This window comes from Dryobates pubescens, chromosome 30, assembly GCF_014839835.1.
Source record: "Dryobates pubescens isolate bDryPub1 chromosome 30, bDryPub1.pri, whole genome shotgun sequence".
Taxonomy (NCBI): domain Eukaryota; kingdom Metazoa; phylum Chordata; class Aves; order Piciformes; family Picidae; genus Dryobates; species Dryobates pubescens.
Window position 1 is genome coordinate 3,616,097 of NC_071641.1, and position 25,387 is coordinate 3,641,483.

At 46.0% G+C, this 25,387-nt stretch overlaps 1 protein-coding gene across 1 annotated transcript in view; it reads right to left on the reverse strand.

The window, feature by feature from the left end:
• The window catches only part of CTBP2 (C-terminal binding protein 2), a 148,068-nt gene extending 123,833 nt beyond the window's left edge, over positions 1–24,235 (reverse strand). The window contains exon 1 of the mRNA XM_009907115.2: positions 24,116–24,235. The gene's annotated coding sequence lies outside the window, so the exon portion shown is untranslated. The remainder of the gene's footprint in view (positions 1–24,115) is intronic.
• Between the last annotated feature and the right edge of the window lie 1,152 nt (positions 24,236–25,387).

Here is a 25,387-nt window from a genome sequence, read left to right on the forward strand (position 1 = left end):
CTGTGCAGACCATTGGAAGGAAAGAGCAGTAAAAGCTGCCAAAACAATTATGCTGGTGCAGCGAAGAGTCACGTCCTGCCCCCACCAGAAATGAATATCTGAAGTCTGAAAAAGACAGGGGTAAATCAGGCAGTACTTCTGTTAGTGCAACACACCACTACCTATGCAGCTACTCCCTGAGTGCTACCTCTTAAATAATATTTTAAATACACAGTCATCTTGGGAATAGCAATGGGGATCTACAAACTCACCGCTCCCATGGCAGAGTTACCAGCAAGGGTTTTGTGGGTATCTCCCAAACTGTCTTGCTGCAAGGTCAGGCAGATTTGATGCAGGTACCATTCTTGCTACCCCTTCAACAGCAAACTCTGAACTGGAGTGGATGAGGAGTGCTCAAAACCACTGTTATATCAACCACAGCCGTGGTGACCTCCAGCTGAGCAACAACAAGAGCAAGGTCCAGACAAGACCATCGTATAAAGCTCTGAAAATGTTCACACATACCGATCAGAGAAACCACAAGCACACCAAGTGTTGCATGTCAGACATGAAAAAGCTTCTGGAAACCAAGATCTCCCTCTTGCCCACATCTCAAAAGCCTTTATAGTCCAGGCAAAGAGTCAAAAGGAAAAAAGGCTGGCTAGGGGAAAAGGTGAGGAAAGAAGGAAATATTAAGTCATCAAGTCTGTTCCCGTTGTCCTACTCAACTCTGCTCTACCACGTATTTTCCATTGCTGTCTTGAATTACTTTAAACAATCTATACACAATTGAGCCCCTGACTGCTTCTCCTAGTCTGCTGGTTCTGGGAGATATTCATGGCTGACTACAGCATCTCCACCAGCTCCATGCAGCTTGCACAGAAAAGGTGTCCACCAGGAGATGTATGGGGCAGTTTAGACACTGGAGGAACCACCAAGCACTGCGATGTGTCAAACTGCTGATAGAACTTGCCCTGCCTTTGCTCTTCTTTGAGCTGTCTTTGCCTTCAGCTATAACATTCTCTACAGTTTGCCAGCAATATTCTTGCATGGCAGTAGCTGGACTTACTGTGCATCCTATATCATTAAAGAATGCAACCAGATGTGTAAAAGAATCCACAGTGGCAAAAATCTGTGTCTCTGCACATACTTGACTTTTTTGCAGCTTGTAAGAGTACTGGAGCAGGCTGCCCAGAGAGGTTGTGGAGTCTCCTTCCTTGCAGAGATTCTAAACACATTTGGACATTGTGATCCTGGGCAGCCTGCTCTAGGTGACCCTGCTTTAGTCAGGGAGGTTGGACTAGATGATCTCCACAGGTCCCTTCCAAGCATCATGTTGCTGAGATTCTGGGAGTATGGCAACTGTAGGGTGTAATCCTGATAGGGCAAAGACAATAAATGGTAGGTTGTGGGTCAGCAAGAGCTTAAAAGACAGACAGTAATTAGGACTGATGGGTAAATGTAACATTTAAAATCATTTTTGGCTGATGCATTTCAGCAACCTGGTCTAGTGGGAGGTGTTCCTACCCATGACATGGGGGTTGGAATTAGATGATCTTTAAGGTCCCTTCCAACTCAAGCCATTCTACAGTTCAATGGTAATTCTACACCCTACAGTATCAAGGCTCGAGCTAGTGTATGGTGTGGATCCACCATCTCCCGACACATCAGTGGCTCAGTTACCTGCAGTGTGTCTCCTCTTCCTTCTAATTCTGGATTTAAACCCTCTACAGCAGAGCACATGCAGGGTGAAAGCATCAAATGCTAAACATTACATTTTGGTGAAAGATACTGCAAGTGAATCTTCTTTTGGAAGAGGCTGGATGGTTTCTTTTACTTGGAAAATGAAGTTCTCATGACGTTAATATTTCTGGGCAACTTCTGCTTCTGCAGTGCAGAGAGAAGGGTACAGTGAGCAAAGGCTTCTGGTATTGCAGGTTTCCTCAGCAAATCTTGCTGACACAGCTCCCTCTTCATCTTTGTCTCATACCAAGTTAGTAGTCAATGTGTTACTTTAACAACATGACAACAACTATACAGAATGTTGAATGGTTACCTTTTATCTGGGATTTTATTCCTGCTATATATTTCAGTGGAAATATAGAAAGCAGCAAGGCAGCCTGAGGCAAAACACAAATATCTCTGGGGAGACCTTAGAATGACCTGAAGGGGCCTACAGGAAAGCCAGGAAAGGACTTTTTACAAGGACTTGTTGTGATACGATGAGAGGGAATGGACCGAAGGTAGAAGAGCGGTGATTTAGACTGGATGTTAGGAAGAAATTCTTTCCAGTGAGGGTGGTGAGCCACTGGAACAGGTTGCCTAGGGAGGCTGCAGATATCCCCTCCCTCAAGGCCTCATCCAACCTGGCCTTGAACAACCTGGTCTAGTGGAAGGTGTTGCTGCCCATGGAATGATGGTTGGAACTAGACGATCTTTAGGATCTGTTCCAACCCAGACCACTCTAAGATTCTATGATCTGTAAGTGGGGAGATCCAACAGTAAAGCAATGGATGTTTTAGAAGACTGAAGAACTGTTGAACAGTGATTTATTCAAGAGATTCAGCAGTTCACCAAGTTTGCAAAGCTTTGGAGATGGTAAAAATGTAACAACCGAGTGTCTTGCATGAATAAAAAATTACATTTTACATAAATTAAATATATAATTTGATTAAACATGTTTATGTCTTTGCAGTGACATTTAGAATAGGAAGTATTCATTTTCTGTTTTGAAAGGAAAAAACTCTTTCAAATGTAATTTGAAGCTGTCAAACCAATCTTCTTTACAGATCTTTTAAATGTCACATACCTTCGGAAGGGGATGGCAGATTCCTTTTAAATATGCAATTGCAAACAGTCCAAGCAAAATCAAGAATTTATTAAAATATGCTACTGACATTTATACTGATTAAGTATAGCCCTTTCCTCACTCCCTTTCGATAGGCTCCCCTACAAAAGATGTGTCACAACAGCTCCCATTAACGCCGCGCTCGCCCTAGCTCCCCACCACACAACCAGCACAGCCCAGCTGCAGGAGCAGATCTTGCCTCTTGTTTTGCACAGGGACTCATGTGAATTTGTGGTTGCTTTACAGGAAGAATGGTGCTTTTTGATGATTTCTTACCAGCATGCCTGAAATTTATAACCAAAAATATTAACTGCACTTACTTTAAATCAAGTGCAGCACTATACCTAATGGCTTTAAATGGAAGAGTGTATTAATCACAAGCATGAAGGAAACCCACTGCAACTCATTACAGACAACTTTATGGTTTCAACCTGTATGTTCTGGTTTATAATCACAATAACTATTAAATCATTGAACCACAGATTCACAGAATCATTTTTGGTTGGAGGAAACCTTTCAGATCAAGTCCAACCACTAACCCAGCACTGACAAGTCCACCACTGAACTTCAGCAACACATCTACAGGTTTTCTGAATGCTTCCAAGGATGGAGACTCCATCACTTCCCTGGGCAGCCCATTCCAGGGCTTGGTAACCCTTTGGGGTAAGAAATCTTTCGTAATGTCCAACCTATACCTCACCTGGTGTGACTTGAGGCTGTTTCCTCTTGTTCTATCTCTTGTTCCTTGGGAGAAAAGACCAACTGATTCTTTGATTACACCTTATTCTCCCCAGTTAGAACACACTTTGGGATTTTTTTTTTCCCCTTTCCCTTTTCTTTTAAAGAACAGAGAATAGGGACAAAGGAAAACCCTCTCATGTGCCAGTGAATGGTCAAACACAGCAATGAAGGGAGCTCCCATTCTCAGTTCCTTCCCACTAACACAATGGACATTTTAGGGTCACTATTATTTTAGAAGACAATGAATTCAATTATTATTTCTCCTTCTCTCTCACCAGGCCAGTGAAGTGCATGGGCACAGCTCTCATTAGCATTAATGGAAATCCCTACTGTAAATTCTCTCCCTGTGAAACAACATTAAGAGCAAGGCCATCCTGGGCAAGCACGCTCAAATTGGAAAATAAAACATACCTCCCATTTCTCACTACCACCACAGGGAAAACGCAATGAAGTGCAGGAGATTAAGCCACAATTCCTGTATCAAGTCTTCCTTGCACTATGTAATTACTCAACACAACATATACAAGAGTTACTTCTTGATGAAGAGAATTTGTTGCACGTTATTGAAAGACTTTAGCCTAATGCTCTCAACTTTCTGGTGCGTAACCCAGCAAATTACAGCACGGTCACTGGAACATAAATCACCATCACCAACTCTAGGTGTAGACTCGGTATTTAAAAACCAGAAAATTACTAAAGGGACTCTTAGTGCTGCAGAAAGCACGTCAGAGCCAGACAACAGGGATGCAACACGGCCCACTGGCAGCCCTCTCTGCTGAGCACACCAGAGAAAGCATCCAAAGCAACGTGCCTGAAAATAGCCAGGACCACAACCAGCATTTTCTTGGAGGATTCATGTGAGACATTCATCAACAGGCCATAAGGAATTTCATGTAACTAATGACAAAAGAGGAACTTTGCATTGGCTTCAACACCAAACCTCCCACCACCTGCCCATAACAACTGATGATGTCCACAAGGTGCCCTCAGTTCTGGTCCAGTTCTGGGCTCCCCAGTTCAATAGAGTCCAGCAGAGGGTACAAAGGTGATGAGGTGCCTAGAACATCTACCAACAAGAAAAGGCTGAGAGACCCGTGGCTTTTTAGCCTGGGGAAGAGCAGACTGAGAAGGATTCTTGTCACAGAATCATAGAATCAGTAAGGTTGGAAAAGACCTCAAAGATCATCAAGTCCAACCTGCCACCCAAGACCTCATGACAATGCTCATCAATACCAAAAGGGCAGATGTCAAGAGGATGGGGCCAGAGTCTTTACAGTGATGCCCAGTGATAAGACAAGGGGCAATGGTCATGAACTAGAACACAGGAAATTCTACCTTCCTTTGAGGGTGACAAAGCACTGAGACAGGCTGCCTGGAGAGCTTGTGGAGTCACCTTCCCTGGAGAGATTCCAAATCTGCCAGGACATTGTGATCCTGGGAAACCTGTTCCAGATGACCCTGTTTTAGCAGGGGTGTTATACTAGATAATCTCCAGAAGTCCCTTCCAACCACCACTCTGTGATTCTGTGAAAATACATGCTGGTGGCTTCAGCTTATGATGGACAACAAAGTGATTGCCCTAGGCCTCTACCCTTCCCTCCACCACCCATTGCAAAGAGCATCCAAGATTTCTGGGAGTTCCCAAATGACCCTCTTTGGAACAACAAACATCAATACATAATCCTTCCATGAACTTCTACCCTCTGTTTTATGGATCTACCAATACCTTCTGCTGATAAAACACTGATGATCAGGGTCATGACACTGCTTAAATAAAACCAATGGAAGTTTAATCCCACAGTCAAGAACATAATTTTTAATGGGTTTCTCAAGTATGCAAAATAAAGTCACCACTCAACTCCTCTGAGCAACTCCTATCATTCCCCTAAATCATGTCTTCTGTATGACTCATGTGAGATGAGCCACTGGAGGAGATCCTGCTGGTTATCTACCACACCATATGTTGAAGCTCGTGCCTTCATACAGCCTCTTAAAGGACACAGAAGCATCATCTCCCAAGGTGAGGGCACTCAGCATGTGACAGCACAGAATTTTCTTTATCCTGCCCAAATCTTTGGACAGCTCCCACAGAGCAAATGAACCTTCTTGCTAGCAAAGGCAGCATTACTCCCATTCCCTGCACCTGGAAAGTGCTCCCTGACCAAGACTCTTCTGCAGTGCAGGGACAGCAAGGAATTTGAATTTTGCCTTTCAGCTTACCCAGTTGCTATTATATGTAGAAACACAAATGCAGGAGCAACCAAACAACTAAGATGTGAATGGGACCATCTCAGCTTTGGCTTCTTGCCATCCCTGCTGAACTGTGGAATCCAGTCCCTCCAAACCCTTTGGTCTGCAGTGCTAGGGAGAACAAGATGTGCAATTTGAACGTTTTTAAATGTTTAACTCAACTTCAGCCAGTCCACAATACTTTCCAAGCCTTGGCAAGGTCTTCTTACAAGTTTTGTCCACTGAAACAAGTGGAGTGGACTTCAGACAAGACTCCTTTCCCACTCTGGGACATGGTTTGGTCACTATGGAGGCCCTAGGTTGATGGTTGGACTCAATGATCTCAGAGTTCTTTTCCAACTGAAACAATTTATGATTCTATGATTTCCAAAGAAGCAGTAACGGAACCAACCACCAGACACTGTATATGCAGTACTTGCAAGCAGGCCTCTCCCCTCAGGAGAATTCCTTCAAACCCTGAAGGTTATGCTCATGAAATGAAGCCCTGGGATATGTCAGTGGATTGCTTTGCCTGGCACTTTTTTTTTCCCCATGTCACTGCCAGCACCAGGACATGCCACCTGGAAAAGGTAGGAATTCAGCCTGATGAGCTCTCTGGAGGTGCAGCAAGCCTGATCCATGTCCAGGCTGCCCTGAAACATAATTTTGGAACACGTCACCAGCTGGTGTAAGTCAGCATCGCTATGGATGTGCAGCAGAGAGCAGAGCCTGGCCCCTGCCGCCGCTCCGAGGCGCAGGAGCATCCCTGATTTCCCCTGACAGAACCAGCGCACTCGTCACCGACGTTTTCCAGAGCCAGAGCAGGAGGCTTGCCTTTATTTCCACTTTGCTGCAGCCAGCTGACCCAGGACACAAGGTGGAAATGCCAAGTATGGAGTGACAAGATTTAATCGTCAAGTGATAACATGCGGCTCCTGCTAGAGCCTGCTCCTGGAAGACAGGTATTTAGTAACTCCACTCTGTCCATGAGCAACCCAGGCACACAGACATCCCAGATCATCAGCCTGGAGAAGTGCCATGCCAACCTCATGTTCTCTGTGACAGCAGAAGGCACACTAACTCCACTCAGATTGGCTTCTCAGTGAAGATTCCACACGTGATCTTTCCAGTGACAATGCAAAGTCCTTTTCAGAGGAGTCCTGTCCAAACCTTTCTCCACCTCCAAACATCTCTCCCCTTCATCTCTTGAGTGTTTCCTAACCTATGTCCAGCAGACCCACATCCTCCTCCATCTGCCACAGTGCCACCACACCAAATAGCACCAGCAGTTCCCAGTGTTAGATATCCAGCAGAGACAGCATTTCTCCCTCCTGGACTATGTTGTTTGATGCTTGATTTGTGGAAGCAGGAACAGGAGAAGGAACCATAGAAGGAGTACTGCATAAAGATACTTAAGGAAAAATTACAGCAACATAACACAACACCCCTGCAGAGCATGTGAGTTTATAAGCATTTCTCCTGCCCTAACAGAATTAATGCAGAACATGCTGGGATCACGTTGGGTTTTTTTCCATGCAACCCATGCATTATTTTTGTTGACTTGTCAAGTTGGGTTTTTGAAAGCCATCACTTTCTGCATTCCACAACAGAAACTTTACACCCACAAAACCTAGTACCATTCCTTTCTATTCTTGTTGTCTCTATTCTATTTATTTACTCAGCTATCCAACATGAAAGGCCATAAATTGCATGGCTGCTGAAATCACAGGGGGAATTCCTTTAAATATAAGTAAAAACTCATAAATAACTTCCTGCAGCCAACAATACACTTGTTTTCTCCTCTGCTTTCAGGCTAATCTTCTAGCTAACAAATCAAGTACCACAATGTAATTATTCCATTGTAATAACCATCTCTTCATACTCAGAGCTTACCTCGGCTTATTCTCAAACTAAAATTACCAGAGAGGTGTAGGATGTTGGGAGGGAGCAAAGGAAAAGTGATGAGGCATTGGTAAACACAAGGTATGACATGGAAATCCTTCAACTGGACCCAAGGTGTAGAACAATTTATGTAGAATCATAGAATGGTTTGGGTTGGAAGGGGCTTTCAAGATCATCTAGTTCCAACCCTGCTGCCATGACCAGGGACACCTTCCTCTAGATGAGGTTGCTCAAGGCCTCATCCAGCCTGGCCCTGAACACTTCCAGTGTTGCACCATCCATAACCTCCCTGGGCAACCTGTTCCAGTGTCTCAACACCCTTACAGTAAAGAATTTCTTTCTACTATCCTCCCTAAATCTCCCCTCTTCCAGCTTCGATCCACTCATTCCCTCTTGTCCTATCACTACAAGCCCTTGAAAAAAGTCCTTTGAGGTTGGAAAAAACTTTAAGATCAAGTCCAATTGTTCAACCAGTGTTGCCAGCTTACCACTAAATCATGTCCCTTAGCACCACATCTGCATGACTTTTAAACCCATCAATTCCCTGGGCAGCCTGTTCCAGGGCTTGGAAACCCTTTGGGGAAAGAAATTCCCCCTAATATCCAACCTAAATCTCCCCTGGCACAACTTGAGGCCATTTCCTCTTGTCATACCACTTTTTCCTGGGAGAAGAGACTGACCTCCACCCGACTACAACCTGCTTTCAGTTAGTTGCAGAGTCCTGTATCCTGAGCAGAAGGCTTGCTACTGCAAGCCTTTGGTGGGAAAAAAAAATTACCTCAAATCCAGTTTAGCCTTACTTTGTATTAGTATGATTCATGGCCTGATTTTCAAAGCAATGAAGTGCATGATCTCAAAAAAGATGATTTTAATATCAGGACAATTCCCCTGAACTTGCTGGGAGCGATGCAGTAAAATAAAACCAGGAATTAATCTGTGACAAAGTCAGTGAAGAAGGCAAGAAACACTTGGCAAAACGCACCTGCAGAGGACATGGTGGGGTGTGAACAGTTGTTTTGCCCTCCAGGAAATTTACTGCTTGTATCATGTAAACTAACCCTCATCACTTCCCAACACCTGCCTGAGCTCTGTGCTCATACCCACCAACATGGGCATGCTGGGAAGGAGCAAGGCAAGTGTCCTGGAGAAATGAACCCACATGGCCATGAACCTGTCACATTACACTGCTCCACACCATGGGATTGCAAAGCGGTGGCGAGAGTCAACAGCGGGGCCAGAAGCACCAGACTAAAAATAAAGAGCCAGAAATAAACTTGCCTGGGCTGCCAGCCTCCTGAGGAGATATTGCACAGGACTTGAGGGGAAAGAAAACCAACTCTGCGGTCATCAGTTTGCATCCAGCAATTTCTGCTGTGCAGCACAGCAAAGGGATGGTGGCAGAAGCAGAAAGGCAAGAGGCTCACCACCAGCACTGGAGACGGGGCATAGAAGCACAGTGGGGAGCAGGCACAGAATGGCAGTGGGTGAGTGGCAGCCTGCCCAAGAGCATCCTCATCCTCCCCGGAGCACACCTGGGAAAGGCAGAAGCTGGCACAACCCACCCAGGAAGGTGATGAGGCTCCAGGAAAATGGATATGGATGGCTGCTGGTAATGCTATTCCACACCACACTTAGTTCAATTTCTCTTATTTTCACAGAAGCATGGAATGGTGGGGGTTGGAAGGGACCTCTGAAGATCATCCAGTCCAACAACCCTGCTAAAGCAGGATCACCTAAAGTAAATCGCACATGAACACCTCCAGGCAGGTTTGCAACACCTCCAGTGGAGACTCCACAACCTCCCTTCCAGTGCCCTGCCACCTTCAAAATGAAGATTTTTTTCCTTATGTTTACATGGAACCTCCTGTGTTTGTGTTGCAGTTTGTGTTCCTTGCCCCTTGTCTGTCACTAGGCATCACTGAGAAGAGTCCGGCTGCATCTTCTTGACCCCTACCCTTTAGAGACATTAGTAAGTATTGAGAAGATCCCCTCTCAGTCTCCTCCAAGCTGAGCAGACCCAGGTCTCTCAGCCTTGTCTTGTTGGTAGATGTTCCACTTCCCACAGCATCTTTTTGGCTCTTTTTTTATCTTACTGTTTTTTGTCATCTTCAAACTAAAGGCTCACCACAAGAGTTCACAGGCAAACACCTTCTCCAAGTCTTCGACAGCGTGAAGATTCATCATGCTGAAGTAATAAATCACACTAAGCACGCTTGGACATGAACATTTAGAACATAAGCAGTTTATAGGACAGTTTCAAAGGCTGCAGGTACAGAAGCCCAGTGTGTCCAACAAAGCCCATGCTCACACAGCTCTGGCAGCATGCTCCCTGCCAGCCCTGCACCTCACAAATGCAGCCTCACCTCAAAGGCTCACACCTGATCGGCTCAGATTCCTTCTTAATCTGACTTACAGGTCTGGTTTTGTGCCAGAGAGTTCAGGATAGGATATCAGAGCAGTTAGGAAGGGTGGGTTTTCTAGTTTTGGGAAAGATGCACATCGCAGGAGACAATGCTCCAGGCTGGTTACAGCCTTACAATAAGAAGAGATCAGCCTGAAAACACTGATGTGTCCTACAGCAAGGGCCACCATCAACTCATTAATTTGCCCAGCAGCCATGTCCTGGTGCCAGCACGTCCCTTTTTACTTCAGTGGATTTGTTTGACACATTTAAAGTGAGATATTGCTAAATCTCTGTGACATAAAGGGATTTTTAAAATGAGCTACCAATAAAAACACGTGTTTAGTGATTTAGAGGGAAAAAAACAGAAGAGAGATTGTATGTGCAGAGCCTCCCACAGCTCATGGGGAGCAAGAAGCACAGGATCTCCTCTCCCCTTTCAGACAGGCAGCAGGATCTTGGCCAGCTCATTAACCCACCTACACTCCACAAAATGTTTGGAAATCCTCAAATAAAGAGTTCGTAGTGCAATAAAAAAACCCCAACACCTCGCATTACTTCTATCACCACTTAAAATCCCTAACACTCACCTTGCAGCGAGTTTACATTAGGAAAGAGAATTAACAGATATCCACTCAGCAAGGAACAATTCTTTGATGGCTTCCTTGTGTCTTTACTGAGCTCTTGCTAATTCCCAAGAAGGCCAAATGCTGGAAACTGGCATTTCTGGGTACAGTTCCACACAAGTTATTTCAGGTACTCAGGTCTAGGTTTGCAGCACTTGAACACAGCCAACCACCCAACACCATGCTGGGTACCAGATACATATCCCACCACCATGCGTAGGCTTAGTCCTAGAGCAAAGTAAGACTGTTTTCCCTTAGGTATAAGGAAGAGATCACTTCAGTGACTGCTCTGCACAAGTCCTCACAGCAGGTCTAACTGGTGAAGGTATCCAAGATACCAAAGGACTGTAAATGAAATTACAGGTAAACATCAATTTGCTAGCAAGGTGGGGAAATTTCATGCTCCTAAGGCTGTGGGTTCCATTGCTGACAATGGAGGGGAAGAAGCCCTGAACTGTTGGGAGGTGGTTAGTTTGTGTGGTTTTAATCACAAATAAGGCTCAACATGGTCCCACACCATCATGTGGTGGGTTACTGCCAAAGGTGTGGGGTGAAAAGATGACTTCCCTAAGCAAAACTCTGAAAACAGACCAAAACCAGCCCAAGCCCAACACACTTTTCCCCAAGTGTCCTTTTCCAACACACCAGTCAACAAAACAGGGAAAGACAAGATGTAACAGAGAAATGGGGGCTGCTACAGCAGTTGTGAGCTGTGGGGTGTCCATTCTGGACTTTAGAAGTGGACAGACCTGACCTGGAGATGCCTGCCCAAATGGCACCCGCATCTTAGAATCATAGAGTGGTAGGGGTTGGAAGGGACCTTCAGAGCTCATCGAGTCCAACTCCTCTGCCAAAGCAGGATTGCCTAGGGTGGATCACGCAGGAGTGCATCCAGATGGTTCTTGAAAGTCTCTAGAGAAGGAGACTACACAAACTCTCTGGACAACCAGCTCCAGGGATCCAGCACCCTTACAGTAAAGACGTTTTTCTGTTGAGGTGGGACTTCCTGTGTCCCAGTTTGTATCCATTGCCCCTTGTCCTATCACAGGACACCACTGAAAAGAGACTAACAGCTTATTCTTGACACTCATCCCTCAGGCTGCTCTTCTCCAGGTCTCTCTACCTGCTTCACAGAGATACTCCAGCCCCCTCAGCATCTTTGCAACCTTCAGTGGATCCTCTCCAGTAGTTCCCTCTTTCTCTTGAACTGCAAAGCCCAGAACTGGACACAATTCCCCATATGAGGCTTCACTAGGGCAGAGTAGAGGTAGAGGAGAACCTCCCTTCACCTAGTGGCCATACTCTTCTTAATACCATTAGCCTTCTGGGCCACAAGGACACATCGCTGCCCCATGGATAACTACAGTGGGGCAGGGTGACCAAGCAGGAGCAAGGATGGAGAGAGGGGCTGCCTGATCACCTCAGGTTCACATGGCACACAGCTGAGGAAGCAACACATGTTTTTGTTCTGCCTATCTGCCATTTTCTAGTCCCCAAAGATCGAGAGGACACAGAGCATCGTTACGCATACCACAACCTGAACGCAGCAGGAAAGGTTAACATTTCAGCTGCGTACACAAAGCCCTCCAACACGCGTCGATTTTATTTGATTTGCTGTAAGACTTTTCTTCCATCTCTTGAAAGTAATTTTTTTCTCTAAAGCATAACTGCTTAATTGGCAAGTGTACAAAATATAATTACACTGCATGTAAGTTACAATATTGCTTATGGGAATATCACTGTTGATGCATTCTGCTTTATTTTCTGTTTAATCTCTATTAAGAGATCTGTAGGAAAATAGCTAGGTACTGCAGATTTCATACACACCACACGTCAGTCAGTCATTTCTCTGCCTTAACCAAAGCCCAAACAGAAAGACAACCCAAGAAAATTCCTGGGTTAACCTGAAGTTCATAAAGTTCTCGCTTTCCTCTGAAAGAACTGCCATGAGCAGGATGCTAAAGAAACCACCGACCTCCCTGGGGCTTTCAACACAAGAAGGACAAGAAAGGGTCCAGAGGAGGGCCATGAAGATGACCAGAGGTCTGGTGCACCTCACCAATGGGGGCAGGCTGTGAGATTTGGAACTCTTCAGCCTGGAGAAGAGAAGGCTCTGGGGAGACCTTAGAGCAGCCTTCCAGTGCCTGAAGGGGGCCTACAAGAAAGCTGCGGAGGGACTTTTTTCAGGGGCTTGTAGTGATAGTATGAGGGGCAATGGCTTTAAGCTGGAAGAGGGGAGATTTAGGCTGGATAATAGAAAGAAATTCTTTACTGTGAGGGTGGTGAGACACTGGAACAGTTTGCCTAGAGAGGAGGTGGAGTCCACATCCCTGGAGACACTCAGGGTCAGGCTTGATGGGGCTCTGAGCAATGTGATCTAGTTGGGGATGTCCCTGCTCACTGCAGCGGGGTTGTACTAAATGACTTTTCATGGTCCCTTCCAACCCAGTGTATTCTATGATTTTCTCCAGCCTTAGATTTGTCACATCCATTACGCTATCAGACAAGGTAGATGGGAATACATTGCTTTTAATAACAACTTCAGGGGGTTTATTACACTCCCCACAAGGACCTTTACAATCACATCCTTGATAGCAGAAGGACAGCACCACAACACAAAAATATGGACCCCCTGTGCTAACATGGTGAACTTGGTACTCAGCAGCAAAAGAACTCCTGCTGTGCCTCCAGCTCTCTCCACCCACAACTCCCACTAAATCCACATCCCAGCCCCACCACCAGCCCAGAGTAACTCCCCATTCTGTTACATGCAAGTAACGTTACACACAGGAGTAGATGTACTGTCTGGACCTCACTGGTCTGACAGTTAATTAATATAAGCATGTTTTAAGTGCCTTAAGGGTTTATTTCATTTGCTTGAGTAATGAGATTATGCCATGTTTGTTTGTTTAAGCTAAATCATACAAAGCCAAACATCTAAATGTCCTTAACTCACAGCATTAGCCCAAGCTGTGCTACTGTGTGAGCCTGTCTTACGATCCTGCTTTAAACTGCACCAACAAACTCCTGTTTTACACCAGTTTCACCCAGCACACCCAGACCTTGAGTGGCCAAATAAAACATTCAACATTGCCAGGCACTGCCTCATGTTTTCATGCTCCATATTTGCTTTGCAACTAAGCTTCTGACATACTCAATTTCTGGACCTAAAGAGCCAGTGTAAACCCAGCAGATACATCCATATATATATACACACACACATACATAAGGGATCCAAAACAACACTCCTGCCACAACAGCTCCTGCATAATCAAGAAGAACGTGGACTAAAGCCCAGAGATCCCACAAACCTCACCCATGAATGATGGATGAGACTGATCTGCAAGCTCACCTGGAAGCAGAGTATCTCTGCAAACATCCAGCTGTACATTCTTGCTTCAAAATGTGCACACAATGACACTGATTTTCTTCCAACCACGACACAAGCAACATGGAGTTTTAAATCTTTGAAGTTTACATTCCTAGCTGGGTTGTTCTGCTCAGAAGTTTCTCACCAGGGCTGAAGCTATTTCTGAAGTCCCATGGCCACCAAGAGCTGACCCAGTGTCTGAATAATTTTGCACAATTGGATAAAGCACATGAGTATTAAAAAAACCCAAACAAACAGAGAGAGAAAGGTAATTCTACCGTGTTTCCTTCTTCCATCTAAATCAATTCACACTGACCCAGACATCAGCCATGATATGGGGCTAACACAGCCCCTGCTCACTTCTTACCTGGTGCTAAGTACCTGCTGCTGGAGGTAACTCATCCCTACACTGGATAAAAGGAATTTTTTTAAGGAAATGAAGAACCTACAATCTTTCCTGAGCACTAATGGTCACATCCTGCAATCTTCACCTTCAGATGCAGGTCTCCTCTCTGCAAGTCTTGAAGGAAATATACAATGCCTGTGCTGGGAAGCTCTCATTTAAACTATGAACTTCTGTGAATTTTGAGGTCAGAAGAGACCACTGTGGTTTTCCAGCTGATACACTGCATGCTTACTTACCTATATTAATCCTTACTTGAGTGTCATCAAGTATCATTCACATCAATCACTAAACATCCCTGAATTTGGCATTTCCAAAGGTGCAGAAACCACCTGCACGTTCAGCAGCCTCTTCCAGCATCAATAGTAGTGAAAATACAGACCTCACCTCTCTCCTTTCCTTAGCTTCACCTTCCAGCTATGAAGTCTTGTTAAAACTTCACCTGCTAGACCTGAGACTCTTCATTATTCAATTTATTTTCCCTGTGACAACACTAATTGCCTTAATTTACCTTCCACCACTCTTGCAGACAAGCCAAGCGAACAGAGGTCCTGGACCCTTCCCGACTACTTCAGCATTCCCACAGCACCAGGCGCTGGGGACACGGCGGCTGCCACGTCCCTGCTCCAGCCTGGCAGCCCCCCGCCGGCACAGGTGAGGAGCGCACCAGACCTTAGGCCATAATATCTTATTAGCAGGGCTGGCTCATGACTCTCCGCTCCTCACTAAAGGACAGGATTTCTCCAGACAGCATCCTGGAGGTACAGCCCGTGTTGTTTGCTCTCAGATAGAGAAATTTACAGTTGGCCATCTGAGAAATATGACTTGCTTGTATCCAAGCAATACAAATTGCTTTCACCAGCGGTCACTCCTTTACATTATTTACCGCTCTCCCAATCTTAGTGACATTTCGAGCTCCAGCAGCGGTGACTCTCGGCTGTATTGCAGCTTGCTCACAGACATGTTAAGCAGCAGCAGGACAGAAAGCGAGTGCTCAAGAGAAGCTGCTAGAAATGCATGCTTGGAGATGATTTCTGGGTTTACAACTGTATTTTGAGAGCTGGGTCCCAGACAGTCCCTCTTTTGCACATCCCCAGCCAGAATAGTGATGCTGTACCTGGCTGCATTTCTTGCTGCATCTTAAAGGAATGAAAAGCCCCATAGTTACTGTCATCAATCACACATCACATCATCAAGCTCTTAAAATCAAAAAAGGGAAGTCAGCTCTAAAGGATATGCTGCCCTAAACTCAAGCTGATCGAGACTGACTGCACCATCCTGCACTCCTTCCATGGAACAAGTCCCCTTCCTGTGCCTCAAACTGTTTGCCCAGGACTCAGGTTAAGCTGACAGGTCTGTGTTGCTCAGCCTGGCCCATTTACTGCTTGTCCACACTAATACAAGATCAGTTTTACTACAGGATTTCTCCAGTATTTCAAGACCTGGTGAAAAATGAGCATTACTGGATCAGTTTACTCTCACCTGTTCAGTGAGAGACTGAAGAACTGGATAACCAGATCCTGGACAACCAGGACCGATGTCCAAAGGTCTGACTAAAGCAGAAGCTGTTTATTGTTCACTTCTACCACAATCCCAGTGACAAGCTGAGGGGTAACAGTTTTAAACTGGAAGAAGCTTAATTTAGATCAGACATTAGGGAAAAAAATTCTTCCCCATGAGGGTGGTTACGACGTTAGAACAGGTTACCCAAAGAAGTTATGGATGCCCCATCCCTGCAAGTGTTCAAGGCTAGGTTGAGATGGGGCTTTGAGGAACCTGCTCTAGTGGTTCCTGCCTATGGCAGGTGGGGGTGGAACTAGATGACCTTTAAGGTCCCTTCCAAACCAAATCATTCCACGATTCTATGAACCACAACAATCCTCCCCCCACCAAACAAAAAAGCCCAACCCACCAAAACCCCACCAAACCCACACCAAGTAAGTAGTACTTTTTTGGTCTTTTCTACCAGCTTCACCTAGTAACCCAATTTTATTTCTACTGTTTTACAGAACCTGTTGGTTGTTCTCACCACTACCAGCCACAGCTTCTTGCTGCATTCCTTTGCCTCCTTCCTCATGCTATGATTTGTATTCTCTATCAATTTCCCCCTCTGGCACTCAGATGTGCAACACAGACCATATCATAAGGGCTGTGCACCCTGCTTTGGCATTCAGAAACTTCAATAGCCCGGAGCAGAGGGTGGAAGGGTGGCTAAAGGTGCAACATGCAAGCAGAGACCCACTCGTCCAGAATCTTCCTCCTGATACATCATTCACCTACATTTTTTTTTCAGAAACTGCTACAAAAATCACTGGCTGCAACCTCCCTGCCTGGAGCTAAACGTGAGTGAGATTCCATGCTCCAAGCAAGGCTGGAACTAGTATTTTGTGAAGCTGGGTCACCTCCAAGACAGCACAAATTCAAGAAATATGTTGAACTTTTGGCTAGACAAAGCTAAAATTGCACTTTGTCTCCCCAAAGCTCTCTGTGCTGCTTCTTTCTAACACCTGCAGCTTTTGTTGTCCAGATAGAGAGATAGAGATCTATACTTTCTTCTCTTCAAATATTACAGATGGGAAAAGTATGTCAGAATAATTCCAAATTGCCTAAAAAAATCAATAGGCACCGCCACTCTGGATGCCCTGACATGGCTGCAGCATGCCACAGTGCTGCCTGACCTGGCCCACAGGGCCACCAGACACACAAGAATCTTGGTAAGTCACCTCAGAGTAATATTACAGAGTCTTTAAAAAAACACTTGTTTCCTTCTAGGAACAGAAAAATAGGTAAAACAGGTATTTCAGCTGAGAAATGCTCCTCTTATTAGGAAAGAATAAAAGCTCAAGTTGGCACAGATACTCCAGCACTCAACTTCTGGATACCCTAATTTCAGGCTCAAATGTTCCACCATGTTTGCATGCAAAGAGCTACTAGCTCAGACAGGTGGTAAATGTAAAACCTCTACAGGCTTGTGCCACAAGATATGAAACTGCAGGTAACTGCAGGATGGTGAAAGCTGATGAGAAGGGGGTTTGGTTTTACATATATTGAATTAATTTTATTCACAACTAATCACAGCAAAGCTCAAGTCTCTCACCTTTTAAGTGTAATATCCAGTATTCAGCCTAATAACTGCTTAAATTGCTGATTAATTCCAGCATCCCTCTCATGCAGAACCTCATTTTCAGCACAAAAATAATAAAACAGTCAACACTTCATGACAACTCTACAGGTACCTCTGCCACCTCTTATATTTGCCCTAGCATGTTTTTACAGGGGAATTTACAGGTTTTTCCCTCCAGCTAACACAAACCCAAGGATATTCCCCACCTCCCCGTCCCCCTTGTAAAACTAAAGGGTATGCTGATAAAAGCAGAGGAAGCTGTTGATGAGGAAAGCAAAGATGCAGTTAGCCAAAGGAGCCTGTAGAAGGCCAAATTAAAAATTTTACCTGGAACATAAACTCTTCATCCCCAGAAGTATTCCTCATGCATCAACCACAGCAGATATGGTGGCACAGAGAGCTCACACCTTAGGGAAGCCTCAGCCAGGTATGTGGATAGTGAACAGCAGGAGGTGGAAAAGACCTCTGGAGATCATTTAGTGCAATGCCCCTGCTAAAGCAGGGTCACCTGCAGAGCTCATCACACCCCCACAGCACAACACCTGTGCAAGAGTCACAGGTGTGATTCATTGCTGGGATGGTTTATTTTCTGCCCTAAAAATCACGTGGTCAGCTCCACCAGTGCATCAACTGCATGAAATCTAAGTTTCATCTCCTCCACCTGGCTTTTTCAGGCCTGACCCCATACTTCTTGTAGACCCATCACTGTTCCCAAAGCCCACAAGCCTTTGAAAGAGGCTCAACCCCTACTCCCATCCAGGGTCACCTATACCTTGCAAAGCCATGCATTATAGTTATTATTACAGTAATAACCAAAAAGCCAGGCTAATTTTGGGGGTTCCTACAGTTTTGTGCCCGCCTCCTCAGCACAGAAGCTCCTCTTTTCCCCAAATGAACAGGTCACTAAAAAAAAACAACCAAAAAAAAAGAGAAAAAAGTCAAATAAAAATGACAGGCAGCACCCATTACATATCTGTTACACTTAGCAACAGAGACTCCATCTGCATGATTCCTGGTCTCATTAAAGATTTGGCTCCTTGTAAATATTATGTCTCTAATCCACACGTTCTCCCTCTGCACTGTGTTTCAAGGGTCTGTTTAAGTAATAATTGGTATGCGTTGTTGCAAAGAAAATAGTGGCTGAGTGTTTGACAACATTGCACAAGTTAACATACACGGGAGCCACTGCTGCAGTCCTCCTGTGAAAAACCAATTCAGTGAGGTTCCTACCAGCATCTCCACAAAAACCTCACAGCCAAGGTACCCTGCGTGCTCTGCACTTGAGTCTGAAGAGCATGAGGTCTTCAGCCTTGATTTGGCTACCATGGTGGCAAAGGCCTTTCCTTATCTCATGTTGCTCAGGATGGGAGAGGACCTGGCTTGCAGCAGAAACCAAAACTCAGCAATGAAGCTGGTTGCTGTAACCATAAAAAAACCTCCTTCTGGTGGGAGGGGATGGGCAGAAGCTCAGAAGTAAGCAGAGCAGTTACTTTCAGCAGGACCACTGGCTTTTATTGGCTTAAAGGATATGTGAAATTACTGCCAGATGAGGCTGGAGGAGCAAGTCATTAATAATTAAAATCTACTCCCTATGTATTCAAGGAACTTGGATTTTATTTGCATTTTATAGTAAAGTCCCAGAACAGATGGGACTTTATGGATGCCTGTCAAGATGCCTACCTTGCTCCACCCAGAAGACCATCTATTTGAAACACAAGGGTGAATACTCAAAATAACTGCGTAGTGCACGTGCACACAGCTCCCATCAGCTGTGGAGCAGCTGAAAGGTGGTGGCGTACCACCCAGGTCCTCCCCCAGCAAAACCACAAAGCAGCAACAAGTCTGGCATCACCCTGGAGTGGGTTTGGCTCCTGGATGAAATTTCAGGATGGGCTAAACACCCAGTAAAAATCCACGAAGCTGGCAACTCCGCCACACAGCAGCACAGCTGATTTCTGTTAGGGGTTGATGGGTCCATCAAAGTCAGACATAACAACCAGACCACTCTGGTTCCACCACAGGTCTTTCCCTTCTAACTCTTCCAGATGTCTCTTTTTAACAATCCAATAAATAATACAACCCAGTCACTAATGAGCAAACCAACACCTCCAGCTTTGCCAGCAGGACCACTGAGATCTTCCCACACAGCACCACCGTGCTTCTCCCTCACCAGACCAAGTACAATAAACACAACTGACCCAAGTCAACACCAAATCCTGGGATTATTTCTCAGTCTCAAAACACAAAGATCAAGTAGGACAGCGAACAAATTTCAGTTCACATCCCTCTTGCCATGAAGAGGAACATAACAAAATGAAATTTCAGTGTCTCAACAGCCTCTCCTCCAAACTAGGAACTTTCACCTTTGCCTTTGCAATCTCACCACCATGTTTCCCAAACACAACATCCCTCCAGCATTACTGTGTCAGAGAGGAGAAACTGAAAAGTAATTACAGAAACTCCAGATGTTTAACGCTGTGAAAACAATTCCTGGTTCTTAAGAAATCATCAAGGCTCAGGGTGCGAGAAAGGGGAGTGTACAGTCTTAAAGCATCATCAGTCACTGGAGAACTAAATAAATAACAACTGACTCATCTGTGCTCTGTTATCAAAAACTCCGTTGACTTCATAGAAAATGTTATCTGGTGTCTTCCTGGTACTCTGTAAAATGCCAGAGATGCTGGTCTCCACACCATGATGGGACTAAACAGAAGGGAGATGCATGCAGGGTGTGTAACAGGAAGGTTTCCATGCCCTTGCTGGGGCAAAGGATGGTGATGGCATTTCTCATCCTTTCACCTAAAGCTCATGTTATTTCCTCTGGCAGAGGAGAAGGAAGAAAACAATGCACCACAGGAAAAGGGGAGAAGGAATGAGAGTTGGCCCAGGCACAATATGGGTGTGACAAAGTGCACTCTGAAATTACATCTTCTAGGATCATGTACAGCTGTGGAGAAAACACCAGTTCCTGGTGAAAATTTTTGTGTCAAGAACAAAACTAGCACTGACCTGCCAAAACCTCTCCTCCAAACGTTCAGTGTTCCCTGCAAGAGCGGACCCCCAAAACTATCCTGCACAGTCCTTGTCCTTCTGGGAGCCCTGATGCCATTCATCCTGTTTGAGCCTTTCATCCAAACATCTTTAGAGCAACAATAATTTTCATTGAAGAGTGAAGTGGGCTGCACTGAGGAAATAAAAGGTATTTCACAGGGCTTCATCCTTCTCATGACAAAACTGAGCATCAGAAGAGGCATAAAACATTCTAAGATTCATATCACATGTCCTTACGCTGTTGCTTCCAAATCCCAGCGGCCAGGATGCTGAGCTCAGGGTGCTGTTCTATAGCTCTGCCAAATAACCAAACATACCAAAAAGGTGGGATTTTAGGGGCAGGAGGGAGGAGAGCTGCTGCATCCTGCTTTGGCAGTGGGATTGGACTAGACGATCTCTAGAGCTCCTTTCCAACCCGTAACATTCTACGATCCCAAATTTCTAGGGCAGGTGTAATAATCACCCCAGGTTAAGAAGCCCCTCACCAGCAGCTCTGCTCTCAACTTACTACAGACAGAATATCAAGCAAAGAAAGGAATACTTGCTAGATCTGATGTGAGGAGTAAACATGACACCTATCAGATTTTAAGAGATGGCATCATCCACCAGATTTTAACAAAACACTCACAAACTGCCAGTGCTGTTTAGAGCAGCTTTTCCATTTCTTCTGCTTACACATGAAGCTGCTTTTAACTGCCACAGCTAGAAAACACCACCAAAACCCAGTGAAAATTAACCCACCCTTTCCACAGGGCTGGGCAAACCCAGATTCAGGGTGGTTTTTTCCTTAAAGCACACATTCTTACCAGTCAGCTGAACTGGAGAAGTTTGATTTGAACTGCAGCCAGCGTGATGGATTAATCTACTTTCCTGGCCAAAGGTTTCAGTATTCTGCTTCCAGTCCCTGCCTAGGACCTGAGGCTGATGTTTTTCCTGATACAAAGAATATTATCACTGGACCTCGGAGACAAGTCTCTAGTGAAACCACAGCATTAAACACCATGGTCTGTGCTATGGAGGGAAATTCCTTTGAATGTTTTCCAGTTAGGAAATACAGGAGTGGAAAAGCAGGTGGGATAAGAGGAATCAGCCAGCAAACATGGCTGGAAGGCTGCAGCTCTGTGGGGCATCATACTCCAGAGGGTCCTTGGAGATCCCGAATGGGCTTGGCTGGGAAGATAACTACCTTAAACCCAGGGAAAGCTGGAGCAAGAAAACCCCATCAACAATCTGTATGCTGTAACGCAATGACAAAAGCCTGGACTGAGGAAGCATCTCAGGCTGACATTTTAGGGGAAAACGGAAAGTCAAAGGCTCCTGCAACTCGCACTTCAAAGCTCTGGAGCGTCTCACTGCTCTGCCTGAACTATCCTGTTTTCTACTCAGTTGCAGAAATACTCGGTTAGAACTTTTAAAGGGGAAGATACTTTGCTTGCCTACGGCTGGACGAGCTCAGATCGAGCTACTAACCACCCTCAACCCCCCGACACGTCTGGCTTTGCTGATCCTGGCAGCCAACCTCTGCCCCCGCTACTAACAGGTGGGGTTCACCAAGGGGTCCCCAAATCAAAACCCCCTTTCTAAGAAGACATTTACGACACCGCATTTTCCACAAAAAAATACTTGCCGCTCACTGATGCTTCCTGAACAATCCCTTTCCCAGGAACTTCAGGCAGCAGAAAGTTTTGGGAGGCAAAGAATACCAATCTTTGTTTAAGGCTCGAGCCCCACGGACGAAGCCATTCCCCCGGCCAGCTCTGGAGCTCCAGCACAAATCAGCTTTATGGTAATAACAGATTACACATCGCCACAAATCATTATTTATTATTTCTTCCCCCCACTACAGGATGCGTAATTGAAACGTCTGCGATCCAACAATCACCTCAGAATCCATAAACACCTCATAGCATTCTGAACACACTCCCCTGTAATGAGCCCGTCTTCAATTTTCCTTGGGAAAGAGACCTTTAAGGAATGCTAAAGCAGGTCGGCGCCCTTACGCACTGATGGAAACAGGAACAAAAGCATTTTGTCACCAAGGCATCTCGTCCAGCATGATTTTCTTTGCTCTGCTTCAACAAACTGAAAAGTACTTGCCTTTATTTTCCCCTTCTCTCCCCACCCCCCGACCCTAAAATCTGGGCAATAAGCTGCGGTTTCAATCCCATCGGTGAGCCACCATCTGTATGGAAACAACGGCCCATTATAACCCTTCCCGGCTACCGGGGTTGGGTTGGGTGATTTTGTTCTTTTTAAATATATTTCCCCCTCCCCTGCTTTGCTAACCTTTTTTAAAACACAGGATTAAAATGTCATACCATCCCTCAGGATGGAGGGAGCTGGGTGTATCCCTCTCCTCTGGTCTCGGTGCACTTAATCAAGTGTGAATGATTAAAAGTACTTCAATTAGAGCTACGTACATTCATCGCAGGCGATTCAAAAGGCAGCGCCGAAGTGCAGCTTGAAATTTACTTCCACTACTTTGAGATCTCCATCTCCCACTTTTTTCCCTCCTCCCCAAACCCAACCAGGCAGAGCCACGGGACCAAACAAAGTACCCAAGGCTCAGCCCCAGGGCAGGATTTTGTACTTGGCAGGACAAAAGGCCATTCTTTTCCCCAAGTCCAGCAAGTTGAAGGGGGGGGGGGGGGGCCGAATGTGATGTGTGTATTATTTTTACTCAAAAGAGCAACGCGTAAATGTGCCCGTACGCCCGCCCACCCTCCCCCCCCCCCCGCCCCGTCCACCACCTTTTCCTCCCCGGCGACAGAGGGTTTAAACGTAAAAAACCAAAAACCAACACCAAAGAAACCATAAAAAATAAATACAGAGGGAACTGGAGCATTTTGAGCCCTGCGGGGTGTAGAAGGAGGATGGGGAGGGGTGTGGGAAGGAAGGAAGGAGCCAGGCACGGCTCCGCGTACCGCCTTGCGCACCTCCGCGGGTCATACGCGGAGAGCTGCGCAGGGACTCAATTATTTATTTATGTCCCCCCCCCGCCGCTATGAAACAGCTAAATCGCCCTTACTAACACAAAAATCCCAAAATCGCAGCCGCCAGCCCCTCGCGGATGCGGCGTCCGGGGGACGCGGAGCTGGCGGCTGCGCCGCGGGGTCGTCGTCCCCCCCCCTTTCCCCATCCCCGCCTTTCCCAAACTTTCCAGCCGCCTCCTCCCCGTTAATCCCCCGGCAGATGTTGCCGCCGGCTCTCAGTACTAAGTAAACAATGCGGGGCCCGGCACAACAAAAGATTTCCCCACTTCGCTCCGCCGCCACCCGCGGAATTTACGCGGCCGCCTCCCATCACTATCACCCACACACATATCCCACCCTCCTTTTCCCCTTGTATTTTTGTTGTCCTCCATCCAAAGCAAAGATGTCCTCGCTTTTCCTTGTCCTCTGTACACCCTGGACTCCACCACCATCATCGCTTCCCCATTACCTGCTCGGCTCCGCCGGCAGCCCCGCACCGCTCCTCAACGCCGCATCCCTTCCCGCATCCACCAAGCTGTCGGAGATCCACCTTAAAAACGCCAGTCGCTCGTACACCGCACGAAAAAAAAACCCACCACCACCACCACAGAAAAAAAAAAAAAAAAAAAAAAAAAAAAAAAAAAGAGACACACACCAACTTAATCCTTCCCCCCCCCCCCCCCGCGCTTCTCCGCTCCGCTCTCCTGCTCCGCCCGCCGCCGCGCCGGGAGCGGACGGGGCCAGCGGAGCCCCGCCGAGACGCCCAGCAGCAGCGGGGAGGATGCTAATTGCAACTGGGGGGGAGGGTCGCTGCTTTCACCCCCCCCCCCCTTTTTTTTCCCCCCTTTCCCCTCCATTTTTTTTCCTCTCCTTTCCCTCCTCCCTCCTCTCTTTTTTCTTCCCCTCTTTTCCTTTTTTACCTTTTTCCTCCCTTTTTTGTTTTGTGTTTCTTCCTTTTTCCCTCCCTTCCTTATCTTTTTCCCTTCCTTTTTTTTTTTCTTTTCCTCCTTTTATTTCCCCTCCCCCCTTTTCCCTTCCCTTCCCCCCTTTTTTCTTTACCTCTTTTTTCCTCCTTTCACCCCCCTCTTTTTCTCCCCTTTTCCTCCTTTTTTCTTCACCTCTTTTTTTTCTTCCTTATTTCCCCCACTTTTTCTCCTCCCCTCCCCTATTTTCCTCTCTTTCCCTTTTCCCTCGTTTTTGTCGTTCACCCTCAGGTTTTAGCTTCCCTCCCCCCTTTTCCCTCCTTTCTTTTCTTTTTTCCTCCTCTTCCCCCCCTTTTTTTTTAATCCTTTCCTTTTTTTTTTTTTTTTTTTTTGTTTAAACCACCCTCCCTCCTTTTTTTTTTTTCCTTTTCTTTTTTTTTATAACGGGGAAAGTGCCCAGGCGGTGCTGGGCGGAGCGGACGCTCCCCCTGCTCCGCGGTACTTGAGCAGAGGGAGAGGTAAGCGGCTCTCACTGCTTTTCTTGTTTTTTGGGTTTTTTTTTCCACCTTTTTTTTTTTTTTTTTTGGCAATAGGCGGGGTCTCTCCTTACAAACCAATGGCACAAACCCACATGGACCAGCCTCGCCCCCTATAGATACTCTTCACTACAAATAGGCTCTCTCGGGGGATTAGTGGATCAGCTAAAGTACAAACAGACGCAGCGAACAAGGGGCGGGCGGGGGGAGAAGCGGCGGGAGGCGCCGGTGGAAGGGAGGGAGGAAGAGGGTGGTGGGGTTAGAACGGGACCGAGCTGCTCC